Source organism: Adiantum capillus-veneris, chromosome 18, assembly GCF_014529385.1.
Source record: "Adiantum capillus-veneris isolate H3 chromosome 18, ASM1452938v2, whole genome shotgun sequence".
In the NCBI taxonomy this organism is placed as follows: Eukaryota; Viridiplantae; Streptophyta; class Polypodiopsida; order Polypodiales; family Pteridaceae; genus Adiantum; species Adiantum capillus-veneris.
The window spans coordinates 40624958-40632744 of NC_140948.1; the positions used below are offsets into that span (position 1 = coordinate 40624958).

General features: G+C 42.4%; 1 long non-coding RNA gene across 1 annotated transcript; it reads right to left on the minus strand.

Annotated features, from left to right (window-relative positions):
- Positions 1-2857: 2857 nt before the first annotated feature.
- On the minus strand, positions 2858-7787 carry LOC147435537 (uncharacterized). The gene is made up of 5 exons (XR_015185041.1): positions 7438-7787; positions 7059-7211; positions 5996-6868; positions 4083-4933; positions 2858-3993 (listed from the first exon to the last, which is right to left on the minus strand). It is a non-coding gene; the product is annotated as an uncharacterized LOC147435537 (long non-coding RNA).

Genomic DNA, 7787 nt, shown 5'->3' on the forward strand with positions numbered 1-7787 from the left:
TAGGCGATGTTGAGGATGTTGCAGGTCTTGCTGCAAGGATTGCAGCTGTTAGAGTTGTTTTGCCTACGGCAGAACAAGCTCGTTGGGATGTAAAGGATGCGCAGGCTCATGCATTGATTGCATTGTCTGTGAAGCGCACAATTTTTTCTCACATGCGTTCAACAAAATCTGCAAAACAGGCTTGGGATATTCTAGCAGGTCTTTATGCAAGCCGCAATGAGGCTAAAATTGCTTTGCTGCGTAAAGAGATGGAGTCGAAGATTATGCATGAGGAAGATGATATGGACACTTTCCTTGCTGGTGTCAAAGATATCAATGAGCAACTTATTTCTGCAGGTGAAGTCATCTCAAACAGTTCCCTTGCGCAGACTGTTCTTGATGCCTTACCAGATTCCTACCAGACTTTTGCTAGTCCTTGCAGACTGATGACCCAAGGAAATCCTGAAGTTGTCAAGTTTGATGCATTATGCACATTGCTGTTGCAAGAGTCACTTTCCAAAAAAAACAGAACTAGGCAGTGTGCAGTTGAACATGCTTCTATTGCTTCTCAAAGAAAGGGTGGTAACAGCAATGCGGCCACTTCTTATGGTTCTGCTGCGAGTGGCAAAACTTCTGTTCCTAATGCTTCTGCTGGTAGCAATTCGTTTGGAAATTCTGGTGATAAGGGCAAAAAGAAGATGTGTTGCCATTAATGTAAAGCTAATTATCACTTGATCAAGTTGTGTCCTAAGTTGAAGGCCAAAGAGGCTAAGAAGAAAGAGGGTGGTTCCACTGCAAATGCTGGTTCCACTACAAATGCAGCCATTGTTGAGTCTTCTGTAAAAGGAGACTGTGTTGCTGATGTAGATCAGAATGGGCTTTTAGCGCAGAGTGCACTCACAATCCTGTTGTCCATGATGCATGCTTGTCAGTTGCTGCAGATTCACATGTGTGGTATTTCAACAGTGGTGCTACAAAGCACATTACCTCACATTGTGAATTGTTTACCTCTCTCAAGTCTATCCCTCATGGGAATTCAGTCACTTGTGCCAACAATGCCTCTTATCCGGATGAGGGAGTTGGAAAGATGGTCCTTACTGCTACAAATGGCAGTTCCTTCACACTTGTTGATGCACTTTATGTACCTAGGATCAAGAAGAATCTCTTGTCTGTATCCGCACTTGCTAGACTTGGACTTGTAGTCAAATTTGTGGATGACAGATGTACAGTTCATGATCTCAGTTTTGGTGATGAAATTGTTGCATCTGGCCTTTTGTGCCATGGGCTGTATAAGCTCACTTTGTATGACAAGTGTGGACAAAATTTTGTAAATGTTGTTGCAGATTCAAGGGCTATTTCAGATGCAAAACTTTGGCATGCACGTTTTGGTCATCTGAATTTTTCCAGTTTGCTGCGTTTGCAGAAATCTCATATGGTTGCTTCTTTGCCGCCTCTAGAAGCACCTGTCAAACATGTTTGTGAAGGCTGTATTTTGGGTAAGATGCAGCGTTCTAAGTTTCCAAAGGATGGTTCAGTTCGGGCCACATGCAGGTTGCAGCTTGTGCATAGTGATGTTTGTGGGCCCATGCAAACTCCGTCCTTGGGCAATTACCTGTACTTCGTGACTTTCATTGATGATTACTCCAGGCATGCATGGGTATTTCCGCTTAAAGCGAAGTCCGAAGTTTTTATGTGCTTCAAACAATTTCTGGCTATGGCTGAAAATGTTTCGAAATGTACTATGGGCACCCTCCATTCTGATTGAGGGGGTTAGTATATGTCTCATGAATTTAATGCATTTCTGGTTAGTCGTGGGATAAAACACCAATGTACAGTGCCTTATACACCTCAGCAAAATGGTGTTGCTGAGAGGAAAAACGGGTCACTGAAAGAAATGGCACGATGTATGGTCAAATGTAATTTCCAATGAGGCAAACGTACAGCCTATGGGGGTTTCTCAAAATGTTACAGATCAACCTATTATTGATGCAGATGTACATGATGTACTTGATGAGGAAAGGGCTGAAAATGAGCAGGCTAGAGGTATGCCAAAATGGCTGGTGCACACTTTGCGTGACAGTAAATTGGATGCACCTTTCTCTAGTTGTACTCGTTCAGGCTCCCACCATGCATCTTATGCATCAGATTGTTATGCTTTGGTTGTGTCTAGCTTACATGATGTTGAGGAGCCTCTATCTTTTGATGAAGCACAGAATTGAGAAATTGGATGGCCGCCATGCAATCAAAATATGATGCACTTATAGAAAATGACACATGGACTTTATGTAATTTGCCTCCTGGCAAAAAGGCCATTGGTACAAAGTGGGTTTACAAGTTGAAACGCAAGCCGGACGGTGAGATCGGTCGCCATAAGGCTCGACTTGTTGCAAAGGGTTATGCACAACATAAAGGCATAGATTATGAAGAGACCTTTGCTCCCACTTGTCGTATGACTACTGTGTGTTTTCTATGTGCATTGGTAGCTCATTTTGGTTGGGATGTACATCAATCAGACATTGTTACTGCTTTCTTGAATGGTGACATATTTGAGGAAGGTTATGTAACGCAGCCTCGCGGTTTTGTTATAAAAGGACAAGAGGACAAAGTGTGCAGATGTAAGAAGGATTTGTATGGGTTGAAGCAATCTCCTCGTGCTTGGTATGAGAAAGCTAACACTTATTTGGTCAAACAAGGCTTTCGTAACAGTTTAACAGAAAGCACATTGTATGTAAAGCGTGAGGGTGATGTACTTCTCAGTGTGGTTCTTTATGTTGATGATTTGCTGATCATTGGACCAAATGAGAGACATATTTCTGAATTTAAGGCTTATTTGAATGCTACTTTCAAGATGAAAGATTTGGGGCTATTGCATCATTACTTGGGTATACACTTTAAGCAGTGTGATGGTGGTATTGCCTTGTGTTAGAAAAGTTACATAGAGACATTGCTATGTAAGTTTGGACTTGAGGATTGCAAACCTACTGCCACTCCCATGGAAACACGTTTGAAGTTGAGTCTACATGATGTTGGCGATCCTGCTGATGTCACTCTTTACCAAACTACTGTTGACTGCCTTCTTTATGTATGCAACACGAGGCCAGATATTCAGTTTGCGGTCTCACAGGTCAGCAGATTTATGCATAGCCCAGGGTCTAAGCATTGGCAGGCTTTCAAGAGGATTTTTCACTACCTTAGTGGCACTTTACATCTTGGCTTGTTTTATCCCAAGGGGGGATCATTGCCGCCAGACTTGCATGCTTTTTCGGACTCAGATTGGGCTGGTTGTTTTGACACGCGAGTGTCCACAAGTGGCTTTTGTTTCATGCTTGGCAGTTCATGTATATCATGGTTGAGCAAGAAGCAGCCTACTATGGCCACTTCGAGTTGTGAGGCTGAGTATAGGGCAGTCTTCACAGCTACGGTTGAGTGTGTATGGCTCAGACGCCTGATGGCTGATTTGGGTGTTGGACAGGACACTGCCAACACTATCTACACTGACAGTCAGAGCGCATTGGAAGTTGCGAGGAACCTAGTTTTTCATGCTCGCACAAAGCACATTGAGGTGCATTACCACTAAGTCAGGGAGAGGCTCTAAGTAGGAGAGATCAGCTTGGCTTATGTGCCAACACAGGACAACCTTGCAGATCTTTTCACAAAGGCATTGTCTCATGAGAAGCTTGAAGCTTTCCGCAAAGCTTTGGGCTTACTCCCCTTTGTGGGCTGATCATGTCCTCAGGGCATGGCACTTCCCTTTACTCATGTGCCAGCTCTCGTTCATCGCATCACTCCAGGGGGGATTTGTCACCATATACATGTGGTAGTGATGTGTGTGAACACACTAGGACCGCTGGGGCAATTTTTCCCTCTTTAGGAGGCTTTTTCCCCCGAGCATTGTATATACGCCCATCACTCTAGGGCTATCTATCTTTCCATTGCATATGAAGTAACACACTCTCTATTGTGTGCCTTGAGCTTCCTTCGTCTTCTCCAAGCTGTGTGCGTTTCTCTGCAACCCTAATTCCAACACACCATAAAGAGAGACATCAATGAAAAGCATTCAATGCATATAGGGAGCCAAGTCCTAGATAGCCAAAACAACTTACCATCAGCATGTTTCTTTCGCTTCCTTGACTTCTTCATCATATCACTAAGAAAGACAAGAGAATTTGGATCTGCATCACCCCATGAACCATGCGTTGCATCGCTTCCACCCCCTCTTTTGCTACAGAATCTGTCATCTTAACATCAACATCTTCCATTGGTTCAATTTCCTTTGGTTTTGGTTCACCTACTGTCTGTTGGGCTCCACCTCAGCAGCTGGGGTTTTGTCAATTGCCACATGTGAGCCTTCCTCGCAAGCCAGAGTTTTGTCACTTGCCAAGGATGAGCCTTCCCTACCACATGGAGTTGATTGATCACCAAATTGCATATCTGTGTCTATGGTGTAGGCGTCCGGAGTTGGATCAACATGCAGGTTTGGCACCTCAGCTGGTAATGTTGCCACATATGGCATATGACCGGAACCCGCAACTACACCACATAGGTTGTATCTTGTCTAATCAAAAAAAGTTTCTTAATCTTGATAGACGTGGAGAATAGAAAACCAACCATTATGCCCACACGTCGACTTTGCCGATTCTGGGATACTCTGCTTACAGGAAGGGTTGGCACATTCTTTCTCTGACACAGCTCATCCAGCAAAACACAAAGCATGGTATGCATCAACACACGCTAGTGTATATACACACACTACTTCGGAAGCCACAAAACCTAAACCATATGCAACACATGCTCCTGGAACAGTCACTTTGGCATGTCGGTGACTCCCATGCTCGCCAGCTGTCGAATGTAGCAACATTGAGTCACCTTTCTTCACTTGATCCAACAAGCTCTTACAAAATGTGACTTGAGCAATACATGTAGCTTCTGATGCTGCCAGCTAAATTAGTTCTTTCTGCACCACACTTGACAAGTAAATATTAGTCCATGTCAAAAAAGTACCAAGGATACACTCTAAGTACTTATGAGAGTACCAAGGACAAGCTAAGAGTACCAATCACAAGAACTTACGAAGCACATATGAAAGGCACTTTGCAACAAAGGCATATGTACTTTCCCATGGTACAAACACATGCATGGTACTTAGTAAAAAAAATACATGTACTTTCACAATGTACAAACACATGCATAATACTTTGAAAACAAGACATATGTACTTTCAAAGTATCAACCTATGAAAGGTACTTTGAAATATAAATGCATATATTTTATCCATGTGCCTATGATACGTACTCTAAACTCTACCAAGCAATACAACAATATGTGCAAAGTGCCTACGTGGGTACTCTTGGTTTTACCTTGAATTTGAACTACATATAAAAAGCTACCATATTACTTAGCTTCACAAAGTACCTTTAATCCTAGTCTAATGGAGGAATTTGTGATTTTCACCACCATCACTAAGATATGTGAACCACTAGTCAATAAACTTGCATTGGTACTTACAAAAAGTACCACGATCTACTCAATCATAGTCAAATGTTGGATTTTGAGAGTTCTACCTATTTGCTATCATTTATAAACTCTATGAAGCACCAACAATGCTTCATTCGTAACTACAAAAAGTACCATGGTGCATATAATCACAATCACATGGTGAAATCTGAGAGTCCTGCTTCGTTTCTACCATCCCTAGTCTTTGTGAAGCACCCATACAGCTCCTTTGGTACTTATGTAAAGTACCATGACATATTTAATCCTTGTTAAATGGCGGATTTTGTGTAGATCTATCTACTTGTGCCTTGTTAAGTACCACAAAGACTCTATTGGGACTTGTGGAAAGTACCATGCAAAACATAATCAGAGTCAAGTGTTGAATATTGAGAGTTATACTTGTCAGGTAATATCCCAAAACTCTATGAACCACTTAGAAAGTTCACATGGTACTTACATTGCACTTAAAAACCTAAATGCAAGGTTTAGTTTTAATACACAATGTATTGATCTTGATGCATACCTCTATATGGTCAACGTTGTCTCTAATCTTTGAGTTGCTTGCATTCGCCCCTAGAGCTATCAATGCACTTGAGAGAGTAACGATCTTTGCATCAATTACCATCAGCTCAGAATCATATGCACCACATGCTCCTCCCTCCATGCTGTCTTTCAGTGTTTGAAGCTCAGTTAATTTCCCTTGAAGCACTGCTGCAGCTGAAGATGTTCCCTCTATCTTCCACATGCTCTGACTTTTTTTTGTAGTTGCACTTGGGCTGCATTTAGTGTGCTTTTTGCACTCCCTGGTGTACTCTTTCTTGCAGCCAACATCTGCTCCAGATTAACAAAGCTGCAATTAAAAAATGAGTGAGGGACCAAACTGCAGGAAATAGAAGTTATCCCCCCAGGGTCAATGAGAGCCTTCAGAGTGGATTGTGTGGTTCAAGTCGCATGATGACCATTCTAATTGCAGTCAGTCCAGTTCTTGAGCTTTTTGTCCATCCCGCCCGGGAGATTCTTGCAGTGGTCTAGGATCTGTTCACCAAAAACAGTCCATGCAACCTTCTGCTGACTTGTTGGACTTTGCATGGCAGTTGGGTATCTCTCATATACAAACAAGGTCGAAAACTTGTGCGTGATTTCTTTGTTGGTTGGTATGGTTTATGAAACAATAACCTATATTCTTTTGCATATTCAGGCCGCACTATTAAGAAGATTATGTCACCCTTCTCCCTTTTCTTTGTGAAGACTACCAGCCAATCCTCATCTGTCACATCCTCATCAGACAAATGTTGGTACAACTTGCCTTCCAAACTTAGATCGTACTCCTCGTGTAGGTCATGTCGGGTAAAGTAGAATCTGGTCTCCTTGGGATATTGAGCCTTCCGAGATGCTACTATTGAGCACAAAATTCAGAGGGAAGGGGATTAGTCAAAACACTTCCACCGGCATGCATTCAATGTAATAAAACTAACGAAATGTGGACATGGGAAAAACAATGGCAAACCTTTAACATCTTTTTTTTTCAACCAAAAAGTACTAATTTAAAAGATTCATACATTCATGAGAAGGAAATGGGTGATTACCATTGCTCTTATCAGAGCCAAGAAAGGTGTCCTTTGACGACAAACTTGCACCACTCTTGGACCGTTTGCTATTGTTGGAATGCAAGCTGGTGGATGACACTTCAACTGGTGATTTTTTTGGTAAGGTGCACTTTCGTGGTGGCGTCTTCATTTCTGGTGTCCCAATAAAAAAAACCATCAAATCTCATCCAACAATGAATGCAACACTCTCAGCGTATAGAGAGAGAGAGAGAGAGAGAGAGAGAGAGAGAAAGAGAAGAAAATCCAACATTTCAATAGTCTCGATATGCAAGAAAATCTGACCCAACAGAGATGAGCAAGCATCAGCAGGAGAGAGAGAGAGAGAGAGAGAGAGAGAGAGAGAGAGAGCTCTCACTACCTTGAGGAAGGAATGGTTGTCAGCAGTCTCGTGGTACTAGTGGCATAGCACAACAAAAAGTGAGCTATGAAAGAGTTCCAAGCAGGAGCAATCCATGCAACGCGACCTTGGCGCCTGCCAGCACTGAGCAGATTACCTTTTACATGCTTGCATTTCAAAAAATGATGAAAGCTTGAAGTGATGGTTTCAAATCTTGGTACCCCCTTAATCGACTTAAACTAAACCCTCACACAATATGGCAGTACGAAAGTGATCCACCAATTTTGCCCCAAAACCTGACCACCTTTTTATGCTTTCACCCATATGCAATGTGTCTCAAAGGCCATTCACATCTCTCTTCCTTTTTCCCC